Genomic DNA, 22316 nt, shown 5'->3' with positions numbered 1-22316 from the left:
ATTTTGAATATATTTATCCTACACAGTGTCAAATTCTTACTCTACAAGGAAATCGCAATAAAGATAAAAATGTTTTTATCTTAAAGCTACAATCTGACTTCCAAGTTAAAAACCCTAAAAAAACAGACGAACGTCTAGTTTTCTCAAAGTTGCATTACGACCAGAAAATTAAGATTCTAATAAACTGTAACAACTTTCTATTTGTCTCTATTCCTTCCAGTCATGAGGATTTGTAATGTGACAATCAATCCCAATATTCGATTAGAGTAGTCCAAGCGTTAGCGATATGCCTTTTCCATCACTTTCAAAATTAGGTACAGTTAGCGCACATAGTCTTCGAGTACTTTTATGTGAAATTTAATAATCGAACAAATCTATTCGTGTCAAAATTACAATCGAAATTTCATCTCGACATCTCATTATCGCACTGAGTTTTTTTTTCTCTTTTATATGTAATCTGCTTACGTAAGTTATTTTAATCAACTGTCTGGTTAATACCCATGTACTCTATTAAATTCCTACCGCCAAAAACTTTAGGTAGTTTAGTATAATTTCTTCTCTCCACTCAAACCTCAATCTATATTGTTCATTCTCCTAAATTTCCACCAGTTGTCGCTGTTCGGCGGTCGCTTTAACGGTTGCGGCGTGAAACCAGTTTCTTCACACAGATACACAGGCGCACTTCCTCCAAGAAGTGAACTCTACTAATCACTACCAGAGACAGAGTGTATGAAAACGCATATATAAAGCAGAATTTCTGGTAAGTTAAAAACAAAAAAACTTGTATGATCAGTGTACCCTAATTTTATATTGAAGGTGTTTTTTATATATGTTCTTGTCTTCAGAATTTATTTTTAATCGTATTTTTTAAAGTAAAATCTCGAGATTTTAGAACGTACTCTATCCGTAAAGCCTTAGCAATCTGGTAATCAATTGTTCAGTTATTTAGGTTGAAGATTAAGTGACGAGTTTTACGTGTACCTCTTCTTTTCAGAATCATAAGTTTGTCAGTAACACCTTAGTTATAAAAGTTTTATGAGATTTTTGAGATATATTAATTACCTCCTTATAAACGGCAATGATTACTTTCAACTTAAGTTTAATGAAACAGCATGTCATGTCATGTCGTGGAGAGAGTGTTCACGGACTATATACAATAAAATATATATAACATCAATGATGATAATATATGCTACGAACTAGAGATCAGTTTTCCATGTATATTATCTGCTGGTTCAGTGCAATAGACACATTTTAACATACGTTTGAAGGAGAAAGTAAGTAATCTGCTATTATCTGAACAAGATACGACACGATAGATGCAAGCTACTTGTAGTTAAGATAGGTTATGACATAACAAAATTTAAGCTACCTAAAACTACAATACATCCAGATGCATAATATCTAATAAGTGATGGAGCTTACAGGAGTAGCAGGATGAATTCATAGTATAAATAGAGGGTAAAATGAAGTAAATAGGTAAAAGTCAATTTAATATGATTTATTTATTTATCAAGTTCCATTAAACACACACATAACTGTACAACTTTCGTAATTCAATGTAAAAAAGTTTAAAATATACTGATATATTGAGAAATAAGATACTTTTCACTTGACAGTCTCAAATTAAATAATTTATCCAAAAGGAGGGTAAAATTATAAATTATCATTACATTTTGTGAGCACTTAGAATAGTCTGATGATTGTCGTAGGCTAAAAAGAGATTAATCTGCTTTACTTCGAATCTCAAGCTCCCCAGTAGCAGAGAAGTATATCTGCGGACTTATAACTCTAGAAACCGGGTTTCAATACCCGTGTTGGACAGAGTACAGATAAGCTATTGTGAAACTCTGTGCTTAGTATAAACAAACAAATAAAACGAATGTCAATATTCAACGTAGTATTTTAAAAGAGTTAGGAGTACCTAGTGTGACCACTTGATAGAAGAACAAACAGTAAGATGTGTAACGCCTTTAGAGAATGTTCGTAAAGAGATATTTGTATCCTCGAAGGAGGATAAGTTTGGAGTTGGATCATGAAAAAAATGTTGTAAATTTCATTAATGAAGTATAATTGTTTAATATATTATTGTTTAAGTACAGAACATGTAGAACAAATGCACTAAAATCTGTAAGAAAACAAAATATAAAAATAGACCTAATTCCAGTTAACATACATTGTTTATCTTAACTATTAAAAATAATTAAGTCGAAATTAGCTATAATTTAATTTGATAGTTACTACCAAAAGTGAGAACTGTACTTGGTTCATCAAGCGATATCTCAAGCGATGGTATTGTTTTAACAGTTCATATCTTAAAATAATGCTCAGAAATCTTTCAGTTTTTTTCAAAGTATTGTAAGTTTTGTCGGACAACAGTCGTTAGTAACAATTGTGGTCGATATGGGAAGAAGAGAGCCTGGTACGGCACGAGTATCGGCGAGTTTGTAACGAAAATGCATCTACACCAATGTTATGTTACGTGTCTGTGAATATTTTTTATAGCAAAGCCACATCGATCTATCTGCCGTGTTCAACGAAAGGAATCGAGCCCCTGATCTTAGCATCGTAACTCCGAAACTTAATGCTGTCCAAGCGCTGGACACACCAAAGTTACCCACATATTAGAATATCAAATTTCCGAAGACACGTGTTATAGCTTCTTAATAATATAGTTGACAATTTCCAAATGAAAATATAGAATGAGAGTCACCAGACTTTTGTTTAAGAAGCTCTAAGTATAAACCTAAGGATCTGCACATCAGTATGGGGTTTGAATCAAATGTATTTTACTTGTATGGTTTTATAAACATTATGAAGCGTCACATAATTATGCGCTCACACAATAAAATATTGTCAGTTTATAAGTTTATTTCACATCACTGTTATTAGGGAATATTCAAGCAAGAAACTAAAGCATTGAAAATGTATCTTTATATCAATTGAAACTTATGTTATACAGACTGACGTTCTTTCAATCGATAAACATTTTTATTATAATAACAACTGGTCATGAATCAACCCGGCCAAGAAGTTTCAACATATATTATTAACAATACATCAAACAAATAAAATGTATACAGCTACTACACCATTATAACTACCAGCCATATGTTGTGCTAAAAGTAGATTAACATATCACGTTACACTGATCACTTTCTAAGATCAAGCAACCGGTGTTCATCATAGGATAACCATCAGTGCAGTAATTCAACTTTGATGTGTTATGGTACCGAACATGGTTCTGCCTACACACATCATTTGATATGAAGGGTTAACGAATTTATCAGTTTCTAGTGAAATAATTTTTGAAGTCTGAAACTACTTGGCATCTGCGCTACATAAAATACGACAAATCTGTAATGGAATATCTACTGAAAATTATCCAACCAAATAAGCTCCGAGTCCAATACTCACTAGACTAACTATTTTTCAACCAATCAAATTACGCAATGTAGTTAACGAACTACTCTACTGATAATTGCGAATGAAATCAAACATTTATTGTTGTGTGATAGTTACTATTTGATAAACATCAAACTAGCCAATTGTTGTACTTCAACAGGTACTAGACATCATAATTTAACAACTAAATCACCATGCCCTAACAGCTACTATTTATCATTTATGAAATCAGCTAACAACTGCAGCACAGTAATTATTCCTTCTAATTCGTGGTTATTGAATTACAGTAACTATTAAGCACATTTATCCATCTAACCAAACGTTAAACTAGACAAATTTTGATCATCACTTTTTATTCATTCGATCTAGTAATTTGTTAAAACTACGACTTTGTGTTATTTACCAGCCAACTACATCAATTGTAGTAAAATACATATCAGATTACTACAAAACGCCCACCAGTAGAACAATTGTATGTTTGCAGACTTACAACGATAAAATTCGGATTTAGATACCCATGGTAGGCAGAGCATAGATAGCCCATTGTGTAGCTTTGTGCTTAATTCAAATAACATTTACAAAAGTTTTAGGAGCAGGAGTGTATAAACTACTCTTCAACCAAATGTACAACAAATCTAAAATTGGAATGTAGTTTTTAGAAAATAATTTATTTATTAATTACAGCTCTGAAGATACGTTTTCCTTCCTGTGTAAGTATATTTGCGAACAAAATAACTAGAACAAGTTTCTGATTTTAATCATCTTTTAAACAGAGCATGAGAAATCCACCCTCTTAAGTCTAACTGATTAACTGTAGATAGATGTGACATAAAGATCAAGGTCACACGAAGGTCAATAACTGTTGTCATGATGGAAGCAAATTGTGATTTTGAAAAACGGTTAAAATTTAAGGAAAAAACTGAAGCAGAATGAATATCATAACACTAGATCTAAGGTTTTGAGGATGTGTGATTATTTGATGTAAAATATGTTTTATTTGTTATAGAAACATAATGTATATCTGTGGATTGTGCCCACCTAGCGTCTTTCTAATTAATAATACATCGCTAGAGATTATCTATGCAATATAAGTGCACTACAATTTAAAGTTGTCAGTTAGAATTTGTATGATAAAGTTGTACTTTTTTTCAAAGACGTGCTGAAAATATTAAAGTTCATGCCTCCTGCATTGATAATCTGTTGTTTTTGTGGTCACTGGAAACCATACTTCAGATCACTTGGACGACCTTAGGGGAGTTTGTTTGTTTGTTTTTTAATTTTCCTCAAAGCTACACGATGGCTATCTGCGCTAGCCGTCCCTAATTTAGCTGTGTAAAACGAGAGGCAAGCCGGCTAGTCATCACCACCAACCGCCAACTCTTGGGCTACTCTTTTACCAACGAATAGTGGGATTGACCGTCACTTATAACGCATTTACGGCTGAACATGTTTGGTGTAACAGGGATTTTAACTCGTGACCCTTAGATTACGAGTCGAGCGCCTTAACCACTTGGCCATGGCGAACCTCTGGAGGTGGGAGATCTTGTTCCGTTCGACAAAGTCGGCATAGTTTTAATTGCGATGTGTACAACTGACTGGGTTTCATTTCTCCGTTCATTAGTTATAAATTAAAGACTGTTTTTGCCAAAGAATTCCCTGGTTTGACTGTTTTAGCTTATGTGTTGCAATAGTGCAATTGGGGATAAAAATTTCAAATCCCCATTCATGACTAAGTACAATGCCAAGGTTCCTAGCTTGATATGGGTTGTTGAGAATTTCACCTGCACAAACGTCCAGTGAGATCTCATAATTGTTCTGTGTAAAAAAAATATCACACTTATATGGTTTCTTGTTCGAGATAAACTATCTCAATTGTGACATCACCTTGCATCAGGAGAAAGTGTAATTGGACTACGCCATGTAAAAGGCAATAAACGTGGACCCAGTACAAGGTGAATATATCATCAAGCACTATATCCAGAACTCTAAAAAGCAATGATAATTGAACATTGAGAATGAATCATGCTCATGTCTCCCCATATTATAACTGAACGACAACTGAAAGGATCGCAATCAACGATGTTTGCCTGTAGTATATCATCAACTTCTGAGTCTTCAGGCGCAAACATTCACTGAGATGTTATCATTGGTAGAAACATAAAACCTTGATTCATCGTTACAAGTTATACACGCATCCACGGACACTTTTGCTGATTTTGTTATCTCACAAAAGTGGAAATAAACTGTACTATGGTGTACAGTCAGTAGCAAGCGTAAAATATAACTTTTTGTTAAACTCATGAATGCTGTTCTTTACTGTGAAATTACAGACAACAGCTGATGTATTACAAAAGTGACAGCCAAATCTCACTAATCTTGGATAAGAGGACCTGAAGAGTTGGTTGTGGGTGGTCCACACTAGCTGCCCTTCTACATATTTATTACTTCGAAATAAGAGACGTTTAATGTAAACGATACTTACGCAGCTTTGTACGAATACCAAAAAACACACAAACCATTTTCACGTCTTCTCAAATAAAGTATTCCATCTGTCAAATTCTAAACACCTTTCAATAGAACTCCAAAACTAGCAAGCTGCCTTCCTTCTAGTCTTATACTGCTAAATTAAGGACGGCTAGCGTAGATAGCCCTCGTGTAGCTTTGCGCGAAATTCGAAAACGAACAAACCAAACTTCTTAAAACCAATCAGTTATTAACTCACAACAACAGTTGGAGAAGGTACATCCAACTAACCCTAATCTACTTTTACAATTACTGGTCGTAATTTGCTCACCAAGCGAACTTTTACATTAAAGTACCCATAAAATATTGTTAACCAATCAAATTTGTAGCCCAGCCTGTTGTCATCACTTGTTTTTGTCTTTATTCAGTCTGTAATCAATTGTTCTACAATTTTTAGCTATCAATCGATTCTAATTAAATTTTTAATTTATTGTGTTGTAATACTTCCTTTTATTTACTCACCCAATTGCTCTACTGTATGAGCTACTTCTTGATAAACATGAAACTTACTGTTCTAAAACAAACGCAGTAAAACAATTAATATAAGTTTTTTTTTAATTTTGAAAGCGCTAGCTATGCGCAATGAATGTTAGTTGAGACAGTTAGTTATTGTCTTAGAATACCTTAATTTGCAATACGAGTTAAAGAAATTTTTCAAAAGAAAAGAAAATTAGCCAAGAAAATATGAGACTCAATCTGTGTAGTTGAGAATTTCTTGTTCATATTATGTGGCAATTAATATGCATGTTTTCTATTTAGTAACTCAACAAATACATCTCTTTCAAGATTATTTTACCATAATCTAGATGAAAAGTTTATTCCTATCTTTGTTATCGCCTCCTCCCCTCTTTTCCATCGACACAGCGTAATGTTTTCAGAGTTACACCGCTAAAAACCGGGTTTGTGTACCGATCTCTTCTCTTCTTCCAAAATGATCTTTATCAAACCGATTTTGCCACCACAGTCCATGAAAACCAGCAGACAACTAAAAACTTTTGAAACAAAGTAACATTTAAGTTCTAAAATCTATATTTAAAATAAAAAGTTAGCGTAAAATATATATTTTTTCCATTTTTAATTTCGAAAAATAGGTTTTATAAAATAAATTAAATTCTTACTACCAACTTAAAACGAAAATTGAATTACAAGATATCTTTAACTTAAAGTCAACGTTAACATATTGTAACTTCAACGATAAGATTACTTTAGTACAATACATACATTTCACAAAGTGCAGATTTTACTTTTAATTTTTAAAACCTTTGCAAACCCGGCATGGCCAGGTGGTTAAGGCACTCGACTCCCGCTATGAGGATCATAGCTTCCAATCCCCATTACAACAAACATGCTCACCCCTTCAGTTGTGAGAGCAATATAATATTACAATATGACGGTCATTCCCACTATTCTTTGGTAAAAGAGTAGACCAAAAATTGGCGGTGGGTGGTAATGACAAGCTGCCTTCTCTCTAGTCTTACACTGTTAAATTAGGGACAACTAGCGCAGACAACCCTCGTGTAACATTGCGCAAAATTCAAAACCTTTACTTTCTTTTTAATGTTTCCTTATAGTTACCCACAGTATATTTACTGTGTTTGTGTGTTTTCTTATAGCAAAGCCACATCGGGCGATCTGCTGAGCTCATCGAGGGGAAACGAACCTCTGATTTTAGCGTTGTAAAACCGTAGACTTTTCGCTGTACTAGCGGCAAGCGATATGTTTAAGGTATATCTAAAGTATGTCATTATAGAAATAGAGAGCTAGAATATGTTAATCATGATAATTATCATGAGAAGATGTCTATTAATGACACTAACGTTTATGTAAAGAACAAAAAACAGAAAGTTAAAATATATATATACATATATCGATTTTCGGAAGTTAATCTACTGAATAAACAGTTGAGGTTGTTTTGAGACTAAATGTAATACCGGCATTGAATAAAAGTAAAATACTTATATATATAAGGATCGGAATATCTTTGCTTGTCAGACATTTTAGATATGTTAAGCCGAGTTATTGTGAAAGGCAGTAATAAACTTACTGAGTCGTTGAGTACTTTATCAGCTATTATTTCGAATATTTATATTTCAAACGTTAACAGGTTAAAGACAGCAAAATTAATTTGTTTCTTTTTTAATTTCGCGCAAAGCTACACAAGAGCTATCTACGCTAGCCATTCCTACTTTAGTAATGTAAGACTAGAGGTAAGACAGTTAGTCATCACCACCCACCGCAAACTCTTGGGCTACTGTTTTACCAACGAATAGCGGGATTAATCTTCACTTTATAACACTCCTACGGTTGAAATGGCCAGCATCTTTGGTGCAGTGTGGATTCAAACGAACGCACTAACCACCTGTCTATGCCGAGCCGCTTCTATTAACAAGTTTCTTTAAATATAAGAATATTTTAATAATTATTTTAATTAGGTTTTGGTAGTCTCACATAAGAATATTAGAAATTTGGAAATTAGGAGGGTGAGATGTGGGTGTTCAAGCAGTGAAGGGTGATTTAAATGTAGGACGTTGAGCACCAACATATCGCTCTCCTAATTTCTAAATTTCTAATCTTTTTATGTCAGACTAGCGACTTAGACGGTGAATTCTTACCGCAATGGGGGTCCTTCAATTACAGTCACCTCTAAAACCTAGGATACATTTTATAATCCCACGTTGTAGTTTGTATCCTAGGATATTTTTTTAAAATATGCAGCGTATTTTATTTAACTTTAATGTGTTTTGTGTATGGCTTGACATTTATGGTTATAATATACACTATTGTCCAAAATCTTAAGGCCAATGAACATAAAGAAAAAACATGCATTTTGCGTTGTTAGACTCAACCACCTATTTGAGTAGAGCTTCGAAAGATGAAAATAAGAAAAGGGAAAATAAAAATAAAAAACATTTTTAGCATTTAATAGGGAAAATGTGAACACTGTGACATTAGCCTAAATACTAGCTGGTCAAAAGTTTAAGACCATACCAAAAACAAGGTAGGAAATGCCCAACAAGAGGTCTCAGTAGTGAGTTGCACGGTAGTCATTGCGAACAACTGCTAACGTTCGCTTCGGCATGGTCGATTTAAGCGTTTGTAGAAGGTTGGCTGGAATGTTATTCCAAGCTGTAAAGATGGCTTAACGAAGATCAAGCACTGTTTGGAATTTTGACGTCCATTTCTAGAGACCTCCCTTGCCATCCACCCCCAAACATTTTCAATGGGGTTCATTTCGGGCGAACACGCTGGATTGTCCAAAAGAATCACGTTATTCACAATGAAAAATCCTTTATCTTGCGGGCATAGAACTTTGTAGCGTTGTTTCGCTGAAAAATCAAGTCATTTCTACACAAGCGAGGGTCTTCAGTGAATAAGAATGCTCTCTCCAACATGCCAATGTAGCCAGCTGCTGTTTGACGCCCCTGTATAACCTGAAGCTCCATTGTTCCATGAAAGGAGAAAGTACCCCAAGTCACGATGGAATTTCCAACATTGTGTTGTTTAGAAAATGTCTCCGATGGGGTATCTTTATCGTGCCAGTAACTTTGGAAGCCATCTGGACCATACAGGTTAATTTTGTTCTCATCAGAGAACAAAACCTTCTTCCAATTTTCTACGTCTCATGTTTGGTGCTTCTCAACAAAGTTTAACCGAGCTGTTTCGTGGTGTGGAAGGAGGCGTGGCCTTTGTAGACGTTTACGGTTTTTAAAGCCTTTCTCTCGTAGATACCGTTTTATTGTTCTTTAGCTGCATTCTGCATCCGTAAGGGCCTTAATCTGGTTTGACGATCGGCTGCAGTCTTGCTGGACAACCCGTTAAATCCTCCTGCTCAACGCGGATGAAATTTTCTTGGGCCAACCACTTGAAATTCTCGTTCTGTATTCCTCAGGGAAATTCACAACAGCAGTTTTACTACGCCAAATCTCACCAGCGACGGCACGTTGAGAGAAACCTTGCTTTTGCAGCTCGACAATTCTGCCACATTCAAACTCTGTCAACTTTTTAGCCTTTGGCATGTTTTTACCTAATGTAACACAGGATATATCAATTGGAGATGTTGAGTATGGTTTTAAACTTTTGACCAGCTAATATTTAGGCTAATTTCATAATGTTCACATTTTCCATATTAAATTTTTTTTTTCATTTTCTTATTTTCATCGTAGTTATACTCAAATACAGCAAGTGGTTGAGTCGAACAACGCAAAATGCGTATTTTTTTACGTTCATTAGCTTTAAGATTTTGGCCAGCAGTGTATGTATATAAAATTATAAATTATGAAGAAAAATATCATTATATGATTCAACTCAGTCAATAAAAATAACTACATGCAGAAAAACAAACACGTGATCACATAACAAAAACACACATATGCACTCTAATATGAGTATACAGCTCCCATGTATATAATAAACTCTTATTCATTTGAATACTTGTTTCTCTACTTTTATCATGAGAACTTTAAAACTACATCTTGAACGAATATCACAAGCTTGCGTATTTCAAACAATGACAGGTTTACCTTTACACCGAAGACTTATCACTTTATGTGTTACCAGGTATAGAAACATCTGTTTGAGTTGCTAAGACACAGCCTTTCGAGGTTTGTTTTCCCGAGACTTCCATCTGTGTGTGTGCGCGCATGACTAGTAAACCTACACATTGTAGTATTGTAGGTTATTTCTAGGTTGTAAAGTATCAGGTGTTTTAACAATTTATACTCAACATAAATGTATTGCAGCTTTTTTTTGCACATCTGGCGGTTTGCCCTCAAATAAATGATATGAAAGTAAAAGTGTTGTGTGAATGTGAATTGTTTAAGAGAATGATTCAGTTAATGTTTTTGTATTGATTAATTTATTTCTCTTTAAGTATGTTTATGGGCTATTCAGGTGTCTAAACATTTAAGCAAATAATTATGAGCAATTAAACGTTTTTTTCTTTGCTTGACCTGATTGGTATTTAAAAGATAGTTCTGAGTTATTTCCTACAGTATTACTCGCCGGCTGTTGAATAACAAGTGCAATTGTGGTATTTTTATGCTATAAATGTATCGATGTTGAATGGATTCTGATATCTTTCTTTATCCTATTTTTCTTCTGTGTGGATTATTTTCTGGGTGCTTTAATGAGCACTGAATGTATGGTGTTATTTTGTCATAAAAATATCTTCTTTTTCATTGTTGGAAAGAAATGACCAAATGTCAAAAACAAAAATGGTGACCTCTCCTGATGAACTCCCGTCATTTCTATATTGAATGGATTTTTCTGCCCTATTTCTGATGTTTCTGTGTTGTGAATATTTATTTGTAATGTATAGCATATTTATATACGTAAAGTGGTTCTTATTGGTAACATAAGAACAGATTTGTTTCAGAGAAACAGAAGTTTATGTGATAACTTTTGCCGCTGTTATCTTATGATTTAGTAAAATAAAAGCGAAATAAACTGCTTAAAACACTAAATAAAAACTATTCAGCATACTGAACGAAAGTAGAAAAAGTAACATTTTAATGGATGTCTTTAAAAATTTGGTTCCTTCGTTAGAAGCGCAAGAATTGAGTAAGATTTTCGTTGTTGTTTGATGTTTGTTTGTTTGTTTTTTTAATTTCGCGCAAAGCTACACGAGGGCTATCTCCGCTAGCCGTCCTAAATTTAGCAGTGTAAGACTAGAAGGAAGTTAAAAACTACTTAGGACTGTTTCAAACATAGTCATATATAAGTATTTAATGAAAAAGGGGTACAAAAGAAAAAAGTTCAATCGTGTTAGTTCTTTATGGCTTCGTGTTTTGTAGGTTTTTTTTTCTTTCATCTACATAAGTTACAAGCATTTTTTGGAACATAGATTTTGTTAAATGTTTTATTAGTAAACGCATTTAAACCTACCTTACGACCATCAAGTGTATTAAACAATTTTTCATTTCCATTTATATGTTGTTCATTTAGGGGCGTGTGTTGGTTATGCTGCAGTATAAATTTCTGAGCTAATCCGTGACAGTTAGTCCCATATAGCGTAAACAGTAAACAATAGGATGCCGGTCATCATCTGTATTCAATCTGGTTAGTAGCTCAAAATTATGGTTTGTTTGTTGGTTTTTGAATTTCGAGCAAAACTATAGGAAGACTATCGAAGCAAGCCGTCACTAATTTTAACAGTGTAAGACTAGAGGGAAGGCAGCTAGTCATCACCACCCACCGCCAACTCTTGGGCTACTTTTTTTACCAACGAATAGTTGGATTGACTGTCACATAATAACGTCTTCACGGCTGAAATGGCGAACATATTTGGTGAGACGGGAATTCGAATCTTCGATATTTAAATTGAGAGTCAAGTTCTAACCTTCTGGCCATTCCCAGCCCTCAAAAGTAAGGTTGAAGGCAGATATCTTTAAATACCAAATACATATTACTTCAGCAAATAGCATTGTTTGGGTTATTTTACTGATTTCATAGCTAAGAAGGAATTTAAAGTTTTGCACATATATTCATCTGATAGGATTTCGATTTATCATTCTACTTTCCCAAATTTCCAAATGTTTCTGAAAACAGCTCGTAAACGGTAAAGAAAACTTCTTCTAAAGTTGCCTGAATGATAATAAGAAAAGAACACAGAAATATACGAGATATTAAGCTAACGAAAGTTATCCATGTCAAGACATATTTAGGACAATTATTAGAACATTCGGCTCTGTGAGATATATAATGAGGAAGAATGAATGAAATATGGAAAGTGTTAAAGTGATTGAGCGGAAAGAATGAAACCATTTTTTTTTTTTAACGTTAAAGAGATAGTTTTGAGGAGAACAAGTTACATAGGTTTTACGAAGTGCCACGATAACGTGATCCGTCATGTGGGAAACTGTTGGACAGCTTCGATTAACATTCATCACTATATTCAAATTTTATTTTAGAAGTAGTAGAAAGGCATATCACATCTATTTCGATTCATCACGCCTTCTGACACATTATTCTCAGTGCTATTCTTCAATTTAATAAGGAAATAAGACAGTTAATACATATACATTACCATGAAATGAGCTCTATCTGTTAAATACAAAATAATCATACAAACATTAGTAAAACACAATGGAACAGGACATTCTGCAGTGTCTCTGACATACTCTTGTGATTAGGGAGCTCGATTTACAATATTTTGTTTGGATGATCGAAACCCAATGTCGAATATGTTCATCCTTGCTAGGTGTTATTAATTGACTGACAATCTCATTGTTCTTTGATTAAGAGATGTCAGTGGGTGATGTCGGCCTGATACCGCCTCTTCGTGGTCAGTGTTTTAAAAATTAGAAACAGCAGTAAATATTCCCAATAACTTTGTCATAATTATACAGAAATTACCTCATGTCTGTTCTTTGTACGCGTAAAGCTATGAAATTATGAACATTTTGAAAGTTATATCTTATTCCTTTGTGTAGTTGTATTACAGTTTATGTATTACAAAGGAAGAACCGAGCATCGTATCATTTAATACTTTATTCAGCGTCTCCTTGAATTCGCATATGCATATGATTAAGACAACTTCTGCTTCCATAAGGGAGTGGTTTATTTGAAATTAACTTCTTAACACAGCGATTATTAACGAGTTTCAAACACCTGAGAAAGTTTTAAATATTAAATATTTAATCCTAGAGTTTTTATTACTTAACGTCCGCAGCGAAACACTGTTAAGCCTGCGGACTTATAGCACTAAAAACTGATTGGTGGATACAGCACAGATAGCCCACCATGTAAATTTGCGCTTAACTACAAAGGAACAAACAAATCCTATTAACTTTCGAAAAAAAACTACATTTCTGTTTGTATTAAGAGACATCGTATAGTTTAATTTTTCTAGATAATGTCATTATTTAAGTTGAAAATGTATTAGGTAAATGATACTCCTTTATAGCAGTGGTGAACCACTGGGATTACAAATCAAATTAAAATATCTTCAAAGGATGCTTGTGTTTGAAAAATATGCTGTTTGATATCCAAGGTACACAACTGCTTTGCGAATTTTTTATGTTCAAATGATAATTAGTAAGACAAATTATGTTTAGGTGTTCCAGAAATATCATTAGAAAACATAAACGCTAAATGAGTACGAAGATAGTTTGTTTGTTTGTTTTTTCATTGAAAGTTTAGCGTTTATGGATCAACACTCAAATTAGTTATATATATAAATCTACACCAAACTCTATGAGAGTACTTGTATTCTGTATGTATGGCAAAGTTACTACGACTATCTGTCACTGTTCCTGAGCTACTAACTAGAGGGAATCAAGCAGCAACATCCTACCGCTCACCATTTATTTTTAGGAACTGACAGTTAATTTGTAACTCACCTCTATCTTAAGGTGTGGATAATATTTTGTGGTACTGCATGGATTCTAACCCCGCTCGTTTGCTACGAAATTCTGGATTCTACCATATGACCAACCTCAACCCATATATAAGAGATAAACCTAAGTAAATTCATTTCGTATATATGCTTCAGATATAATAAAAAAACAACAACAACAACAAAGTCGAGTAAGTTATGGATATACATTATAAAAGTAGTATTTGTTGATATAATTGATTCTTCAGAACAATCTGATTTAATAACTCTGAACATGACAAAGATAAATAATTAGCTAATAGTTGTAATGAACATTGTAATAATGACCTCTGTGTAACAGCCTGTTTTAAAAGAGAATGTATCTTTGTAGTTTAAGAGTTTGTATGAGACAATGGATATAGTTTATCACAGCTTCTTTCTGTTAGTTACATATTTAAATCATTATAAACAGGAAGTTATTATAAATTGAATTTAAAATTATTTACAAATTTAAAGCAAAAAACAAACCTTTAAGTATTTAATCCACATTAAAAGTTTTTTTATTTAATCAACAAGTGTATTTCAGGAGAAATATTTTTCTTATCAAACCTATTGTTTATTTTAATTTAGAGATTGTTATTTACTAGATATTTGGTGGAAAGTTACTGAGGGCGGCTACTATTCCACATTTATTATTGGTTACAGACAGTTGGTATGTTTGTTAGTATTTAAGCACAAGGCCACAAAATGGACTATCTGTGTACTGCCCAACAGGGTTTATAGTAGACGGTTCTGAAAAAAAATCTACTTCAGTTTGTTTACCTAGTTTTTTAATAATAAATATTTCATGAATAGCGTTCTTTTTACAACAGTTTCTTAAAAATACTTCATATAAAATACGAAGCTTAAGGATAATTTTAAGTACTTTTGGTGAGAAATTATGAATTTCTTATTATATTTGTATTAAAAGGCTCTTAGACGTGCTGAAACGTAGATTTATTTTGGTTTATTTTCCTGAAAGCGACTGGTTCCGTGAAGACCATTCCACATCAGAAACTTTGAACTAACTAAAAGAGAGAGATATGTTTGGAAATCGTAGAGTCCTGAGAATAAAAAAAGCTTCACTATATATATATGTATTTACTAATCATCTTACACAGTCTTGGCCAAAATGTTTGCATATCTTGTAACAAATAAGAACATTGTTTTTAAGATGGATTACAAATACACTTAGTGCTTTTAACTTAGAATTGCATCTTATATTAAACATCTATATATGATATTTATATAATAAGCAAACAATTTTATCAGGATCTGTAGAAGGATGTTAACTAACATTTCACCTATCACAGCAAAACTAAATCAAAATATATATAATTACAAAATATACCATAAAATTATAATAAATAGTGTCTGTAACCTTATATCATTTCATATTAAACACTCAGTACTTGATTGACTATCATTGTACTTAATAACCTCAACAATTAGAAGTGGTATGTTGTCGAAGAGATTGTTGATATAATCCACAGTGATTTCATTCGAACTTTATTTAGAAATACTGTTCATGTAACTCGGCTTATACTTTTAACTGTTTTTGTTTACATTTTTACGCTAACATTTTCAACTCCTTAACTGCTAATAATTCAGATAAACTTTTTCTGAACGACATATTACCTTCTTTAAATCATTATCCACGTTACAAAACTTTATCACAAGAAGTTTTGATTTCATTATTGTTCGATTGTCAAGCTTAACTAACTGATTTAATTTTATGGGGCTTTTGAGTACTTTTTAATTTAACATATACAGTCTTGAAAAAATTATTGGATATTTTGTAACAAACTAACTAACATAAACAGTTTATTTTTATTCTACCTTAATAACTACAATCTTATTTGTTACAAAATATCCAATAATTTTGTCAAGACTACACGATGGGCTATCTGTTGTCTGCCTACCACGAATATCGAAACTCGGTTTCTATATTTGCAAATCCAAAGAAATACCGCTGTACCACTGGGGGTGGGGTGGCTGTCAGTCTGAAAAGATATTTTATATTAAACAACTACATGTGTACTGAAACAGCGTTTACGGACGTCATTAACGATTTATTAACACAACAAATAATTTTATGAAACACTTGTATTACCATCGAACCTTAAAAAATAAAAACAATGACAAATATAGTATCAAATTATTATAAATAGCATTTGTAACCTTATACCAGTTAATATTAAACACTCAGTACTGGGTTGGGTTTCCTCGTCCTCTAATAACGTTTGCAAAGCGACATGATATATTGTCGATGAGGTTATTAATGTAATCCACCGTCATTGTATCCCAACTGGTCACTAAAAGGCGCTGCAACTCAACTACAATGGCTGGTTCATGGTCATGGTGAGCAAGTTTTCGGTTTGATTCTGACCAACATTTCTCAAAGGGATTACAATTTGGTGACTTTGCTGGACGTGGCAATCTTGTAATGTTCTCCTGGTCAAGATAATCCTGTACAATATTCATACTTTAGAGAGCGACATTGTCATCATACAACACAAACCTTATCCTAAAAAATCGCAGAAATCTTGTTTCTATATTATGTATCTAGGAGGCATCATTAATATTTCTTGGGAAGGTATGAAGAGCAGTTTTTCTACCATGATGAATAGCTGCTCGAAAATTTACTGCACCATCTCCTCTGTCCCTAAGGGAAAAATAGTCTTCTCTCATCTCTTAACAATGAACACAAATCTTTCCATCAGTTTCAACAAGCTGGAAACAAGACCCATCTGAAAAGATAGCATGTTATCAGTATCATAACTGTAAATTGTCATGCTGTATTGTCTAAGTAACGCAGTAACAGTGGTGAGTTCTGGTTAGTATCGGTGTGCAGATATACCTTCTTGCGAACTAACCTTGTTTGGTCAGTCTATTACTCACTGTTCTTTTGAATATCATGAAAGGAATGTGTTCGTGCCATTTCTGTCGTAAGGTGTTGCAGGACTTATTTCGATATTGACGTGTTAACCTGATCAAAACACAGTCATCTAAGTTAGTTTTCTTTATTTTCTGGCGTCTAACCCAATGACGTTTCAGGATTCTGGACGCAGTGCACTGGCACGTGACGAGACATGACTCTACACCAAGTGCAGGAAACTTGTCTGAACAAAGTGTTAATTTGTTTCGAAAAAAAAGATTACACCAAAAGCACAACCTTTTATACTCAAGAGTTGTGTATGTGTGTTTTGATTAACAGAAACAACTTATGTACACTAGGTTATCTCCTCTTTCACTGCTCGAATATTTGCTCAATCAGCACTCCATTCATGTAGACAATAGCATCAGTATAAAATATTATGGAAACATTATGGCCAAGACTTATATGATTAATACATACATAAGAGCAGTAGCATCAGAAAAAATTAATATTTTTTTCACGAATTTAATTAAGCAAAGAATTTCGTATTTTCAGCTAAGCTAGAAATATCGAAGTATATTTTGAATTCACATTTTAACATTATATGTTGAAATATATTGATTAACATTATCACAGATGTGTTACTGCCAGACACCTTGGGCCAGTTGATAAGTTGCTGGATCCATATTAATAACTAGATTGACAATGATTATATCTTGACATTTGAAGGCACTCAAAGCATGTTGAGTATTATTTGTCTTCTATATCTGTGTGATTTAATTAATCTCTTGTTTTAAAGAGATCTCTGCACAAAATTGAATATCTTTTTTGTTATTTTGTTTTCTTAGTTTAAATGATGTTCATATCCTGTGATCAGGGATTTACAGTTTTATTCAAAAATACAAATACCAGATGAACACACGCACTTGGGTATTCTCAATATATTCCAATAATTTCTATCATCGTGCAATAACTAGGTGATGGAGAACAGCTAGCTGACCAATTAATTTTAGTTTTCTTGTACGTTACCGCATAAACTTTCCCAGAGCTAAAAAACACTTCTGACAAATTATAAGTACAAACAAATCGGATTTTAACGGCCACGATGGACGAAGCACTATAGCCGTTGTGTAGCTAATGCATAATAACACAAAAAATTCAAAAAAGTAACACTCTACCATATCAAATGTCAGTAACACTCTACCATATCAAATGTCAGTAACACAAATAACGCACGCACATATATAATCAGCGATAATTTTAATACGTATTATATATAACCATCAAGTCGTAATTTTATCACAATATATTTTAAATAATTTAAGTAGTAAAATCTGTAATAATCACTAAACTTATACAAATTGTTAAATACTACTGTAATATTCAGATAACTGTCAACTGCCAACGATGTTACATTTAGCGATATTTAATAAATATGATGCTTTACATTTCTTTTAATTAATGCTTGTAACTAAAGGTCTCCCGCTAAGTACAGCGGTATGTCTCCGGATTTACAACGCTAAAATCAGGGGTTCGATTCCCCTCGGTGGGCTGAGCAGATAGCCCTTTGTGGCTTTGCTATCAGAAAAACATAAAAAGACTTGTAACTAAAGTGTCTAGTGCCGTCCTCTCTGAAAGTGCTAAAACGATAAAAACATGGTATATGTTTGTGTATCTCAGAATGGTTGGTAAGGATATTAACATTTTTACTAATAAGGCAGAGAACAACGTTTCGACCTCTTTGTTAACCTGAAGATGACATAAGAAGGTCCAAACGTTATTCTTTGTTTTATTAGTAAAAGTGTTAATACCCATATCAGTCGTCCTGAAATAATTTTTTTTTTACTTCAGGTGGGTTTCTCATCATCACAGATGGTATACATTTCGGTCCTGAGTTCTTAGTAACTCGGTTGGCAATCATTTAGAAAGTGGCACAACGGTATTTCTGTGGACTTACAATACTAGAAACCGGGTTTTGATAGCAGTGGTGGTTAGAGCACAGATATGCATTGTGTTAATTAATGTTTAATTTCAAACAAATTTACAAACATTCTTTAGAAAATTATAAATGTATAGTTCACAAAATCATACAAAGTATTTAATTATTTAACTTTCAGCTCTATCTACATGCTTGTGTGTGTCGGATGGGGCGGGTGTTATTTAGTTGTTAGCATGATGAGCTTTGTTCAGAAAGATAAGAGGTTTGAACTGCGACTTGTTGCCGAATACGTCCCGCACCATGTAGCTGTGTGAGTGTTATAACCGTAGCAGTCAGTTTCGCTAATTTGTTAATAGCAATAATGCACGAGATGGAGGCTGATCACTAGTTGACCTTTGTCTGATTAATATTTCTAGGTTAGGAATGAATGAGCCTAAGTTTTGGGGTCTCTGACTTTGCTGTTTAGCCCAAGTATCACATGAGTTGTTACACAGGTTGAAAATAATTGTACAACTCACGAAATAAAATATATTACATTACTAAAATGGTAATAAGCGTAAATTTATTGTTTTCGATTTCAACTTTAATGTATATATTTTTGATAACTGTATAGCACTCTCAAAGAATAAACATAACTGCAAAAAACATAAAGAAAAGCAAACTTCTACAAGAAGATATTACGACTGAATAAAATTATAAAACGTAAATTTCTTAAACAAATATGCATTGAATAGGTTTATTCTATAAGACATTAGATCGCATGACTCGGTTGAAGAAGACAAGTTCGTTGACCTCAATATATTCTCCTTTTTTTTTTACCTTTTTTGTCAAAATCCATTTTCTCGTTTGTTCTATATCCTATAACCCTTTCTCTATTTTCCGTCTTATCATCCAGAAATATATTTTTCTGCTTTCCAACTTAATCTTACGTGCTTTAATAATAAAAGAAGAAACATAAAATTCCCCTATTGATGGATAGGGAGACATCAGAAACAAGTTATCTATCGGTAAAAACATGTAATAGGCAAGCATCAATCAAACAGAAGCTATACAGAGTAAAGTGTCCGTACCATACGGCATCAGGCGATTCGCAAGTTCTTTTATAACAAATTCTATGATGTTTTCGTACTAATTTCTGTTACCTGATTCAAACGTTTTTGTTGCTGCCCCTCCGCTTGTCTTTAAACTGTGAATATATTTAGTATGTTTTAGCACTGTAATGTTAATAATCTATAAACTGGTTAAATATTATTATCATAATACATGAGCCACAGCAATGTAGGCTTAGCAATTCCCCATTTTTATCCTGATAGGTTCATTCTATTCGACGTATCATTTTACTGATCTTATGGCGATGTACATTGTAACGTTTTTTTCTTGTTCGACAGAAGATACAAAAGATTGTTTACTGATGTGTTTGTGATGAATGATTTAACGTAGCTGATAGCTTATCCCATAATTTCAGTTGATGCAATTGTATTTATAAAATCCACGCTTGTCAGCCTATAAAGTAAAGCTATCAACCATTAAAGTAGCCAGTTATAATTGTACACGAATATACTATGTTGAGGACAATGAAATGCAAAATATTTTAACGTACTTAGTCATTAAAGCTTTCAAACTGTGATTTCTATTGGATTGAATTTTGAAGTGCGGGTGAAAGGTTCTTCATCTAACAGAATTTTCTAAATAAATTACTTGAAAAATGAAAGAGAGAAAATTATATAGTTTTATTATATCAATTTGGCAACAGAAGCTAAATTTGACAATATACTAGAACCACTATTTTTTTTCACTGAATAAAGTTTGATTGCGAAACATTTATTTTTACATTGTAGTATAAGTAACCTCAAATTTGAAATGGTGAGTCAAGCTTGGATTAGTAGGATTTATACGTCTGTGCAGTCTTTTTTTGTGGTTAAAGCGATAACATATGCGGTGTCCATTGCAGTTCTACATAGGTTCTTTATGGAATGAGAATAATGAGATTATGACAGCTCAACTATGACCCGTATGGGTTCCTCTCAAAGATACTCCTCGCTATCCTTACAATATGACAACGGAGATGATCCAGTATCAGATTAACATCTTGCCTGATTAATCATAAAAAATCTAAATATGTGACCAATATCGGCATATCTTTTATCAGTACATTCTTATCTTGGAAGTACCGTAAACGAACCACCTTCAATTTCTGTAGAACATATCACCCATTTCAAGCTTTCTCCAGCCAACAATGAAAAAGACCTACATCCGTGACCAATACCAAGTCAGCATATCTATTATCAGTACATTCGTATCTTCGAAGTAACATAAGCGAGTGACCATCGAGTTCTACAGAACATATCACCCATTTTTGACTTTCTCCAGATATTGGTCACTGATTACTGATAGAAACGTGCTTTAAGAGCCCCGTGAAGTCGCTTCTAGTTCTAAAGTGTTCTCAATAAAAGCCTGAAAGGGCTGTGTTAATAACGTCAGCCGTGGAACCAGTCCTATAAACATAAAACCAAGTCGATTTCTCACTGTTAGGTTTCTACAGCTTCTGTTTGAGGATTTTTAGCGGGTTTCGATACTCAAGGTGAACAGTACAAATAGCCAATTGCCTAGCTTTAGCCTTACTAACAAATGAACAACTTTATATTATATTTTAATTTCACTTTTTTGATAAAATGAAATATTTCCAAATTTTGAACTTTTGTTTTTTATCCTGATAACCATCTATATTTTTAAGGGTCTAATACATAAAAAAAATAATTTTGATAAGTATGATAAACAGTTCGTGAGAGGAAACTGTAATGACAAACCGTTGGTACTACCAAAAACTTTGTTTTCTTTTTTCAAGCGTCCCGCGAGTACAGCGGTATGTCTCCGGATTTACAACGCTAAAATCAGGGGTTCAATTCCCTTCGGTGGGCTGAGCAGATAGCTTGATGTGGCTTTGCTATAAGAAAAAAACACACTCTTTTTTCAAAACAGAAATATCAGAATTCTAAACGCAAAATGCGAGGTGGTTTGTTTGATTTATCTTACTCTGCTATACTACTGTACAATGGTTAATGTTTAGTATATATTGAACTAGATAAAAGTGAGTGTCAGTACATATAATTCATCGTCTATAGTAATATCAAATGGATAGTTACAATATCAAAGAGAAGGAAAGCTGAAACTATGTGTAGTTAGAATTAGGTGAAAAAACAGCATTAGGAGAACCGTCA

The 22316-nt window shown here is 33.3% G+C and overlaps 1 protein-coding gene across 4 annotated transcripts in view; it reads left to right on the top strand.

The window, feature by feature from the left end:
* Positions 1-676: 676 nt before the first annotated feature.
* LOC143229213 (uncharacterized) overlaps positions 677-22316 on the top strand; it is a 314530-nt gene continuing 292890 nt past the window's right edge. For all 4 annotated transcript variants that reach the window (XM_076461217.1, XM_076461214.1, XM_076461211.1 and 1 more), the window contains exon 1: positions 677-760. The gene's annotated coding sequence lies outside the window, so the exon portion shown is untranslated. The remainder of the gene's footprint in view (positions 761-22316) is intronic.

The sequence above is a fragment of the Tachypleus tridentatus genome, chromosome 10 (assembly GCF_004210375.1).
Source record: "Tachypleus tridentatus isolate NWPU-2018 chromosome 10, ASM421037v1, whole genome shotgun sequence".
Taxonomy (NCBI): Eukaryota; Metazoa; Arthropoda; class Merostomata; order Xiphosura; family Limulidae; genus Tachypleus; species Tachypleus tridentatus.
The sequence above is the reverse complement of the archived record's forward strand: the minus strand, read 5'-3'. Positions and strand labels throughout refer to the sequence as shown.